Source organism: Lissotriton vulgaris, chromosome 4_1 (genome assembly GCF_964263255.1).
Source record: "Lissotriton vulgaris chromosome 4_1, aLisVul1.2, whole genome shotgun sequence".
Classification (NCBI taxonomy): Eukaryota; Metazoa; Chordata; class Amphibia; order Caudata; family Salamandridae; genus Lissotriton; species Lissotriton vulgaris.
The window spans coordinates 2034305274-2034318087 of record NC_141691.1 but is presented as its reverse complement, the minus strand read 5'-3'; positions in this window follow the sequence as shown (position 1 = coordinate 2034318087).

Below are 12814 nucleotides of genomic sequence, written 5' to 3'. Positions count from 1 at the left end.
ATCATCATGCTTCAACATCCTACGTATGCTCAACAAAATCTTATGTTGGATCCCCACCGAAACAAGAAAAACAGTCACCCATGCACTGGTTACAAGCCGACTAGACTACGGAAACACCCTCTATGCCGGATCTACAGCCAAACTACAGAAAAAACTCCAACGCATCCAAAACGCTTCAGCCAGACTCATCCTAGACATCCCCCGCCAAGCTCACATTTCCGGTCACCTGAAAGACCTCCACTGGCTCCCCGTCAACAAGAGAATAACATTCCGCCTCCTCACCCACGCACACAAAGCCCTCTACGACCTAGGACCCGAATACCTCAACACGCGCCTGTCCTTTTACACCCCCACCCGCCAACTTCGATCGTCCAATCACGCCCTCGCCGTATTTCCACGCATCCAAAGAGCCATCATGGGAGGAAGATCCTTCTCCTACTTAGCGGCAAAGACCTGGAATTCCCTCCCCACCCACCTCCGCCTCACACAGAACCACCTCTCCTTCAGAAAACAACTAAAAACTTGGATATTTGATAAGTAAAGCTCCCCCCTTCCCTCAAGCGCTTTGAGACTCTCTGGGTGAGTAGTGCGCTATACAAATTTAAACTTGACTTGACTTTACTTGGTGGCAATACAGAGCTTTGAAGACATTTGTAAAGACGTGGCTACCAATCAGACTAGTTCTGTGAAGAAAAAAGAATCAAAGAATATAAATTAGAGTAATGCTGTGTGTTCCAAGGCCCAACAAGACCTAAAAAAGGATTTGCATATGGACCCCCGCGGCTGGGCTAGACAAACCTATAAACATGTAATCAGGCAGAGAAAGGACAAGTTAAGCAGACTCACATGGGCAGATCTCGATAGAGCCAGTACCCTCAAGAACTCTGGAAGCTTCTGGGAAGGTATACATCAACCCCTTTTTACAAATGAGGCTAGGAACATGGAATCGTTAATAACAGGGGATGTCTGGATAGCTCATTTTTCAAAGATATTCAATACTAAAGGTATATCATTGCAAGACCAAAAAGAAGACATAGTTGAAAATTTCGTAACTGCAACCTAATCCATTTCTATTTGTGAGGTTGAAGATGCACTGTCTAACTCAAAGTGTGCCATGTTAACTACATGTTAGGGTGGATATAATTAAAAACAGGAAGATATAAGAATTTAACAGTGTTATTATCCAGTAACTATCCCCAAAACGCTAGTTCCATGGTTTCGGACTGCAGTTATTTCTATGAGAAGAAAAAAACACAAAATGAAATACCAATTTTTGGTGTTGTTGATTTGCAATAAGGCACAGAGTATTATTCAACCACTGTTTTTGATAGTCAGTAAATATCCATTAAATTTGTGAAGTTGGATTTTACAAAAAAACACAGGAAAGGTACTGGGTCAAAACTTCCACTTTACATGCTTGAAACTCCAGCGAACTAATTAGCATTAGCATATCCAGTCGCTGCCATCCCCATCAGGCTTTCCTCTCGATGAGATGTGAAAAGACTCTCAGAAAAATAATAAAGGCTTGGGCCTTTTGGCAATAAGTCCAGGTATAAGGTATGCACATCCTCCTTCCATATGAGGGGCAGGTAGAGAGGGCTGAGGAACTTCTGAAACTCAATTTTACAAGTGGAAAGCATGCAAATCTATAGTTATTTTCAATTTGATCATGCTGAGATATAGTACTTGAAACCAGGGCAATTAGTAGCCAAACTGCATCCATTTCAGTCATAGAAGGAGATGCTTACAAAAGGTACTTGTTTTAGTTGAGTAATAGGTATCTGTTCAGTTTAATAGGCACATTCCCAAGTGGTTATCCAGCATCTGCCTAACACATTGGTCAGTGCGTATTCTGAAGTCACCCAACCCTATGGCTGGTGGTTACAACAGAGGTGTCACCTCACCTACTAATATTAAAAACTCATCTGGATCTATGGATGAATGAGTGCTGTAGTACCAGACTGTGCAGCAGGTGCTGGACTTCAGAATGCAATCGTTTGGGTACAGGTCAGGGTCCAAGCAAGCCAGTCCTTTCTCTCTTTTTTGTTTTAGGCAGAAGATTTGAGTTGCTGGACAACACTCCTATATTTATTCACAGCTCTGGGTTTAAAAGCAGCGGGGCACACCTACAAATGTGATGCAGGGTACCACGATGTGGAATAGGATCATTTCCTCTAAAGTGTGGCATATTATTGACCCAGACATCACTATACTTCTAAGAAACAAAATAGAGAAACTCTCTCCAAAACAGTTGGATCTGGCTAAGCCAACCCACTGTTGAGACTATGACTTCCTAATTCTCCCCTACCAGTCCCCTCACTAATCAATTTTGTGGGGCGCCTATTTGACGGGGTGAATGATTTAGGGGTGAGGCTGTCATTTTTGTTTTTGAAGATTAGTTTTTTTTTCCCTAAACCCTTCCTGCCTACTGCTCTGCAGCTTGAAGTTCGACTCTCACAGGAAATTCTTTGTCTCAATGCAGGCCACTACATAACTCATTAAGACAGCTTTGCTCAACCTGGCAAACCAGGAGAGAGCCCCTGGAAGGCTGGATTTTGGCTTACTGAAAAGGAAAATCCCATAACGTATTTTCTGTGAAAGTTACAATACATTTCAATACTTTGAAGCATCATTATAGCTCCTTTCTTTCAATAGTTACACGTTTTCCCATGTTAACCTATGAAGTCATTGCAACTCATTGGCAAAAATGAAATTGCCATTTTTTTCCCTTCCCAGGGCACAAACAACTTCTTTTATCATATCTTTCCTCATAGTTACAAGGCACGTTAACACTGGGGGACCTAGGGAGGACCTTGCGTGTGACTTATATATACAACCAAGGTATTTTGAAACTGGTTTAGTACCCTTATTTAAATAGTCATTTTTGCATATAAATTAAGATTAAAAGCAGCCTTGAAAATTACAGCATGCACAACAGTACTGCATACCTAAGTACATTAAATCAACTAGGCCTCTAGACCTACAAGCCCCACCACTTCTTGGGGACTTACAGAGAGGATGTCAGTAAGATTTGTAGTTATACCTAATTAGCATACACTTTTAATCAGAGCACACTCCCTTGGCCTGGTGGGCAGAGCCCAGTGTACAATCATAGTCAGAAAACCAGCATCTAGTAGTCAAAATGGGAGTAAAAATCGAACAAGTCCTTGTTTCTCAAAATCCCTAACTTCGCACACGTTGCAGTTTTATCCGCGTCATCCTATTAGATTTGTGGCATATCTAGTGTGTTAAAATCTATGAAAGACATTGCATGCTTAGAAGGAAGTTCTCAAAAAGTATATCCACCTCACACCTGCACAGCATGTCAGTTTAATATTTTGTCGGAATGTTATGGTAGAGGTATCTGTCCCTTTCATTATTTTTCTGGTAAAGAAAAAAAGGAAGGGCAGAGAAGGAAGACGTGCTGTTTTTCAAAGCACATGCTCTGAGTAAGGATGTTTTGGTGCTTTATCACAAAAAAAGGTACAAAGCAGCAGTTGACGATAAAAACTTTGAAAACTATTGGAGTAATGCTCTACATGCAATAATTTTAAGTAGGAATTTCTAATGTACTCTTAACCTCATCTGAATTTGTCCACCCAGGTTATGAAAAGCACAATTGTGAAATGATTGTTTTAAAAATACTTCAGGACAATCAGGGACATGTTGTTCTATCTTATTCTTTTGCATTCTGTATCATAATGCTTTGAAGTCTTATTAACATGGTGATGCAGTACTTACTTGTTTTTTTCAGGGTTATCACTTTGCTAGTAGTAGGAACTAGATCACACAGTAAAGAAGAAATCCAAAAGTTATTATTAGATCGGGAGATTCCAACCAATTACATTTCAATATACTCTTTCGTAATGTTCAGGTTTTCTGCTAGAGAGTGTATTTCTTTGTAACCTCCCATGGGGTAAAGACTCAACTTCCACCAGTTGATATTATTTCCTACAGTGTTGCTATATCATTTGACCAAGTGTAGTATCAGGGGGAGCGTCGTATTTGGGTTAGTCATGTAGAGCAGAATGTCATCCGCAAATAGAGAAATTAGTCTATCAACAAGTTAGCCTCCGATATCCCAGAAACCTGTTAATTCTGGTTGGGTCCTGACCCGGAATGCCAGAGGCTTCAAGACCAATGAAAAGACCAGGGGTGACAAGGGGCAGCCTTGTCAGGTTCGCCTCAGAATGGGGAAGCCAGCTGAGCTTACTACATTGACCTTTATTCTTGCCCTGGGGTTAGTATGCAATAGTTCAACCCAAGCCATGAATCCTTGACCAAATCCAAATTTTACTAGGACTTATCTCATAAACTGCCAATGAATATTGTCAAAGGCCTTTTTTGTGTCTAAAGACAGAAGGGTATGCAGGATAGGTCTGTCCTTCACTGTGTCTAGCCAGTTGGCAAGTCGGCGGAGATTGAGGCACGTGGCATGTGCACGTATACAGCCCGATTGGTCGCGGTATACCAATGATGTGATAATGGTCAAGATTTGTGTCACTAAAATGGAGGGCAAAATCTTGGTTTCAGTGTTTGATAATGAAATGGGGAGGTAGGAGCCTCAGCGCTCTGGGTGTTTACCTGGGTTTCGTATAACCAACACTGAGGCTTGACGTAGAACCATTGGCAAGTCCCCCTCTTCCTATGCCGTCTGAAAATATTAAGTAAGTGAGTGGCTACCAGGCTAGCATTTTGCTTACAAAATTCCAATCGCACCTGGAGTTTTCCCCGATTTTTGTTTGTTTATAGCATCTTGCACTTTAGGGTAATATCTGCCTCTAAAGCTTCCTTATCTTCTAGCCGCAGGGGAGGCATATCTATATTGCTAAGATAATCTATTATTTGCATGTCGTCTGTCATTTGTCATGCCTCTAACAGCTCCTTGTAGTAGTGTGCAAAAGCACCCACTATGGAGTGTGTGGACGTGCGTCGTTCATCTGTTTCGTGTATCTGGGTCACCCAGCTCATCTCTCTTTTCGTTCTGCACAACCAGGCTAGGAGTTTCCCTGCTCTATCTCCTGTCTATGTTCTGCATTCTGAATTTGGTTCCGCACCTCTCGTTTGATTAGGGCACGGATCTCCCTAAGTGTGACTACTGGCTGGTTTAAAAGGACGGCCTCTTTATCTGGGGTAATGCTTCTCTCTAATATCAAGAGTTTATTTTCTAGGGTTTCTATTTGGTGGGTTTCTTCCCTGCGCTCATGCGCTATGACATCATGCACTCCACACCTAAGCACCGTCTTGAAGGCCTCCCAGAGGGTGACATGTGATGCCACTGAGCCCTTATTCTCTTGTAAGAATAGCTCAATTTCTGTTCTAATGCCTCCCATTACTGTTTTGTCGTGAAGCTCCCAGGCATTCATTCTCCAGTCTGATCGCTGCCTGTTCCCTCCACCCCCTACTGTCAGCCACAATGGCGAGTAGGCTGAAATGCCCCATGCTAGGTATTTCATCTTGCCCACCGTTTGTATTTCTCCTAGAAAAGATTATGTTCACTCAGGAAAAATAGGAATAAGTGCGGTCTAGTAGATGTTGTTGTCTCCTGAGGTCAGTCAGTCTTAGCAGCCTCACAAACTCCGCCAGCGGGGTGGGGACACGAGTTCCTGCGGCAATGTGTGTGCATTCAAGGCTAGGGTCAACTACATCTGAAATTACCTCCAGTGATGTGGGTGGATGAGCCTGAGTCTAGTAATATTTGAGCAATTGTATCAAGGGATTGGGATTGTAGTTGTAGCGGGGTGTAAACACAAATTAATGTGAGTTCATGTCGTCCGAAGTACTCCTGAACAGCAACAAAGGTCCGAGTGGTGTCTGTCCAGATTTTAGTTGTGTTTTAGGGGGAGATTTCTTTATTAGTATGGTGACAACTTGCACCCCTAGGTAAAACACTGGGTGGGCTTTCGCTGCCATCCCCCTCAGGCTTTCCTCTCAATGAGATGTGAAACAGCTCTCAGAAAAGAAATAATGGCTTGGCCTCTTGGCAAGAAGTCCAGGTGTAAGGTATATAAATCATCCTCTCTCATGAAAGTCAGTTGGAAAGGGCTGAGGAACTTCTTTAGCTCAATTTTACCAGGATGAAGCCTGCAAATCTAGTTATTTCTCAATTTGGGCATGAGGAAGTATAGTACTTGAAAGCAGGGGTAATGTTAGCCAAACTGCCACCATTTCAGTCACAGGAGGAGCTGCTTACAGAACATATCAAAATATACCTCGTTGACAGGTAGGAACACTGCTTGAAACTAGGCCTAGGTGGTAAATTCCGTTCCGTTCAAGGAATTTGCGGAATTTGGGTAATTTCACATTCCGCGGAGAACGCAAAATTGCCCAAAATTCTGCGTTACGCAACTTCGCAAAATGTTTTGCTTGTTCGCGTTCTCAAATGAGTTTTCGCGAGATATTTCCCCCCAAGCAAGCAAGCAGCGATTGCGAACAGTAAAAAAGCATCGCGAACAAGCAATCCTGCGTGTTCACAGAATTTCTGTATTTCGTGGAGATTTTTTACCGTTTCGCTGAGATTTGCGTAACACGATTACCCAAATTCCGCCCACCCCTACTTGAAACATGAATTCACTCTAAGTGTGCCTTGTTAACTACATGTTAGGGTGATTATATTCGAAAAGAGGAAGATATAAGAATTTAACAGTGGTATTATCCTACAGTGAGTATCCCCAAAACGCTAATTCCATTGTTTTGGACTGCTGTGATTTCTATGAGAAGAAAAAAACACAAAATGAAATACCATTTTTGGTAACGTTGATTTGCAATAAGGTACATTGTATATTTCACCACAGTTTTTGATATTCAGAAAATATCCATTGAATTGGTGAAATTGGATTTTACAAAAAAACACAGGAAAGGTACTGGGTCAAAACTTACACTTTACCTGCTTGAAACTCCAGTGAACTAATCAGCATTAGCCTAGCCAGTCGCTGCCAACCCCATCAGGCTTTCTTCTCGATGAGATGTGAAAAATCTCCCAGAAAATAAATAATGACTTGGGCCTTTTGGCAAAAAGTTAAGATAAGTGAGCAAATCATCCTCTCATATGAAGGGCAGGTAGAGTGGGTTGAGGGAACTTCTGAAACTCAATAGTACGAGGGTGAAGTCTGCAAATCTATAGTTATTTTAATTTTGGGCATGAGGAAGTATAGTACTTTAAACCAGGGCTAATAGTAGCCAAACTGCCTCCATTTCAGTCATAGGAGTAGCTGCTTACAGAAAGTGTTTCTTTTAGTTGAGTAAGAGGTATCTATTCCGTTTCCTAGGCACATTCCGGACTGAGTATCCAGCCTCCGGCTTACACATTGGTCAGCCCATATTCAGAAGTCACCCAAACCCCTGGATGGGGGTTACAACAAAGGTGTCACCTCACCTACTAATATTAAGAACTCATCTGGTTGAATAAGTGCAGCAGTACCAGAATGTGCAGCAGGTGAAGTTCTTCAGAATGCAATCCTTTGGGTACAGATGAGTATCCAAGCAGGCCAGTCCTTTTTTTCTCTTTTTTGTTTTAGGCAGCAGATTTGAGTTGATGTACAACACTCCCATATGTATTCTCAGTTCTGGGTTGAAAAGCAGCAGGGCACACCTACCAATGTGATGCAGGGTACCACAAAGTGGAATATGATCACTTCCTCTAAAGTGTGGCCTATTCTTGGCCCAGAAATTGCTATTCTTCTAAAATACAAAATGGAGAAACTCTCTCCAGAACAGTTGGATCTAGCCAAGCCAACCCAGTGGTGAGACTATGGTTTCCTAACACTCCACTTTCAGCCCCTCACTAATCAATTTTGTGGGGTTTCTATTTGACTGGTGGTGTAGGATTTTGGGGTGAGGCTGTCATTTTTATTTTTAAAGGTTAGTTTTGCCCCAACACCCCCTTCCTGCATTATGCTCTGCAGCTTGCAGTCCTCCTCTCACAGGAAATTCTTTGTCTCAATGCAGGTCACTACACAACTCGTTATGACAGCTTGGCTCAGCCTGGGAAACCAGGAAAAAGCCCCTGGAAGGCTGGATTTTAGCTTACTGAAAAGGAAAAACCCATAACGTATTTTCTGTGAAAGTTAGAATACATTTCAATACTATGAAGCATCATTATAGCTGAATAGTTACACTTTATTAACATTTTACTATGTTAGCCTATGCAGTAATTGTGACTCACTTTTTTTCCCTTACCAGGGCACATACAACTTTGTTTATCATATCTTTCCTTATAGTTACAAGGCACTCTACCACTGGGAGACCTAGGGGGAAACTTACATGTGACTTATATATACAACCAAGGTATTTTGAAACTTTGTTAGTATTTTTAATTAAATAGTCATATTTGCATATAATTTAAGATTAAAAGCAGCCTTGAAAATTACAGCATGTACAACAGTAATGCATACCTAAGACAATTAAATCGACTAGGCCTCTGGACCTTCATGCCCTACCACTTCCTGGGGACTTACAGAGAGGATGTCAGTAAGAATTGTAGTTATACCTAATTACCATTCTCTTTTAATCGGAGCTCACTCCCTGGGCCTCGACAGCAGAGCCCAGTGTACAATCAGAGTCAGAAAAACCGCATCTAATAGTCCAAATGGGAGTAAAAATCTAACTGGTACTTGTTTCTCGCAATCCCTAACTTCGCACACGCTGCAGTTTTATCCAAGTCATCATATTAGATTTATGCCATATGTATTGTATCAAAATCTATGAAAGACATTGCATGCTTTTCTCTTGTAAAGGAAGTTCTCAAAAAGTATCTGCACCACACACCTGCACAGCATGTCAGTTTAAAGTTCTGTCAGGGTGTTATGGTAGAGGTATCTGCCCCTTTCATTATTTTTGTGGTAATGAAACAAACAAAGGGCAGAGAAGGATGATGTACTTTTTAAATTCACATGCTCTGAGTAAGGATGTTTTGGTGCTTTATCACAAAAAAAGCTACAAAACAGCAGTTGCCGATAAAAACTCCGAAAAGAATTGGAGTAATACTTTACATGTAATCATTTTAAGTAGGAATTTCTAATGTACTCTTAACATCATCTGACTGGGCCAACCTGGGTAACTGTAACCATTCAAGAGAGGTTATGAAAAGCACAATTGTGAAGGGATTGTTTTTAAAATATTTCAGGACAATCAGAGACATCTTGTGCTATATTATTCTTTTGCATTCTGTATCATAATGCTTTTAAGTCTTATTAACACGGTGATGCAGTACTTACTTGGTTTCTTCAGGGTTATCACTTTTCTAGTAGTATGAACTAGATCACACAGTAAAGAAGAATTCCAAAAGTTATTAATAGATCGGGAGATTCCAAGCAATTACATTTTGATGCAAATATTTCATTATTTTCCAAGATATTCTGAGCACAATCTAGGATGAAATGTTGGCCTCTATAAAAAAGAACAGATGGCTATGAACTGTTTAGATTCAGTCCATCACTTGTTGTTTTTGCAAGTATGTTTTTTTTATGCATCTTTTATGGTCTTAATGGCCGAAATAAAGATTTTTTTGGATTGGATTGGATTGGATTGGACATGGAAGGTATATATCACAGGAGGATTGAAACACATATGTTGCTAATCACTAGGCCAACAAGTAAAGCATGGCTTCAGGCCTACATGTATAGGCTGACTGCAGCTGGTTTTAAACATCCATGGGAATACCTCATTGACAGGTAGTAACTCTGCTTTCAAACATTAATTCACTCTAAGTGTGCCTTGTTAACTACATGTTAGGGCAAATATAATTAAAAAGTGGAAGATATAACAATTTAACAGTGGTATTATCCTACAGTGACTATCCCCAAAATGCTAGTTACAAGGTTTAGGACTGCAGTGATTTTTATCAGAAGAAAAAAACACAAAAAGAAATTCCATTTTTGGTGACATTGATTTTCTATAAGGTACATAGTATATTCAACCACTGTTTTTGATATTCAGTAAATATCCATTGAATTGGAGAAGTTGGATTTTACAAAAAAACACAGGAACGGTACTGGGTCAAAACTTCTACTTTACATGCTTCAAACTTCAATGAGCTAATTCTTATCAGCGTATCAAGTTGCTGCCATCCCCATCAGGTTTTCCTCTCGATGAGATGTGAAACGACTCTCAGACAAAAATAATGGTTTGGGCTTTTTGACAAAAAGTCCTGGTATAAGGTATGCAAATCATCCTCTCATATGAAGGGCATGTAGAGAGGGCTGAGGAACTTCTGCAACTCGGTTTTACAAGGGTAAAGCCTGCAAATCTATAGTTATTTTCAATGTGATCATGATGAAGAATAGTACTTTAAACCAGGGCTAATAGTAGCTACATTCCCTTCATTTCAGTCATAGGAGGAGCTGCTTACAGAACGTCTTTGTTTTAGTTGAGTATGAGGTATCTGTTCAGTTCCCTAGGCACGTACTCAGCATCCGCCTTACACATTGGTCTGTGCGTATTCAGAAGTTACCCAACCACCTGGCTTCTGGTTACAACAAATGTGTCACCTCACCTACTAATATTAAGAACTCATCTGGATCTATGAATGAACGAGTGCTGCAGTACCAGAATGTTCAGCAGGTGTAGTTCTTCAGAATGCAATCCTTTGGGTACAGATGAGGATCCAAGCAGGCCAGTCCTTTTTGGTTTTAGGCAGCAGACTTGAGTTTTCTGGACAACATTCCCATATTTATTCACAGTTCTGGGATTTAAAGCAGCGGGGCACACTTACCAATGTGATGCAGGTTACTACGAGATGGAATATGATCACTTCCTCTAAAGTGTGGCATAATCCTGACCCAGAAATCACTATTCTTCTAATATACAAAATGGAGAAACTTTCTCCAGAACAGTTGTATCTGGCTAATTCAACCAACTGGTGAGACTATGGTTTCCTAACACTCCCCTTCCAGCCCCCTCACTAATCAAATTTGTGGGGCTCCTATATGACTGGGGGAAATTCTTTGGCTCAATGCAGGCCTCTACACAACTCATTAAGACAGTTTGGGTCAGCCTGCCAAACAAGGAGAGAGTCCCCGGAAGGCTAGATTTTGCCTTACTGAAAATAAATATTCCATAACGTATTTTCTGTGAAAGTTAGAATACATTTCAATACTTTGAAGCTTCATTATAGCTCCTTTCTTTCAATAGCTACACTTTAATTACATTTTCCTACGTTAACCTATGAGTCATTGCGACTCGTTGGCAAAAAATGAAATTGGCATTTTTTTCCCTTCCCAGGGCACATACAACTTATTTTATCATATCTTTCCTGATAGTTACATGGCACTATACCACTGGGAGACCTAGAGGGGACCTTACATGTGACTTATATATACAACCAAGGTATTTTGAAACTTGGTTATTTCCTTTAATTGAATAGTCATATTTGCATATAATTTTAGATTAAAAGCAGCCTAAAAAATGTCAACATGCACAACAGTAATGCATACCTAAGTACATTAAATCAACTAGGCCTCTAGACCTACATGCCTTACCACTTCCTTGGGCATTAATGAGAGGATGTCAGTAAGAATTTTACCATTACCTTATTACCATGCAATTTGAATCGGAGCACACTCCCTGGGCCTGGTCAGCAGAGCCCAGTGTACAATTAGAGTCAGGAACACCAGCACCTAGTAGTCAAAATGTGAGTAAAAATCGAACAGATCCTTGTTTCTCAAAATCCCTAACTTCACACACGTTGCAGTTTTTTCCGAGTCATCAATTAGATTTGTGGCATATCTAGTGTGTAAAAATCTATGAAAGACATTGCATGCTTTTCTCTTAGAAGGAAGTTCTCAAAAAGTATATCCACCTCACACCTGCACAGCATGTCAGTTTAATATTCTGTCAGGATGTTTTGGTAGAGGTATCTGACCCTTTGATATTTTTTCTGGTAATGAAAAAACCTAAGGGCAGAGAAGGAAGATGTATTGTTTTTCAAAGCACATGCTCTGAGTAAGGATGTTTTGGTGCTTTATTACAAAAAAAAGGGTGCAAAGCTGCAGTTGACGATAAAAGCTCTGGAGTAATGCTTTACATGCAATCATTTTAAGTAGGAATTTCTAATGTACTCTAACATCATCTGACTGGGCCCACTGGGGTATCTGTAACCATACAAGTGAGGTTATGAAAAGCAAAATCGTGAAAGGATTGTTTTTAAAATACTTTAGACAATCAGAGACATTATGTGCAAGATTATTATTTTGCATTATGTATCATAATGCTTTCAAGTCTTAATAACAGGATGAGGCAGTACTTACTTGGTTTCTTCATGGTTATCACTTTGCTAGTAATAGGAACTAGATCACACAGTAAACAAGAAATCCAAACGTTTTTATTAGATTGGGAGATTCCAACCAATTCCATTTTGATGCAAATGAACTCTTTCGTAATATTCAGTTGCTCTGGTAGAGAGTGTATTTCTTTGGAACCTCCCATGGGGTAAAGACTCAACGTCCCCCAGTTGATAGTATATCCTACATGGTTGCTATATTATTTGACCAGGTGTAGTCTCAGGGGGGACCATCGTATCTGGGTTAGTCATGTAGAGCAGAATCTCATCTGCATATAGAGAAATCCATCCATCAACAAGTTAGTCTCCGATATCCTGGACACCCCTTAGTTCTGGGTGGGTCCTGACCCACCATGTCAGTGGCTTCAAGACCATTGAAAAGAACAGGGGTGACAAGGGGCAGCCTTGTCAGGTTCCCCTCAGTATACAATAGTTCAACCCAAGCCATGAATCCTTGACCAAATCCAAATTTTATTAGAACTTGTCTCATGAACAGCCAATGAACACTGTCAAAGGCCTTTTACGCATCTATAGACA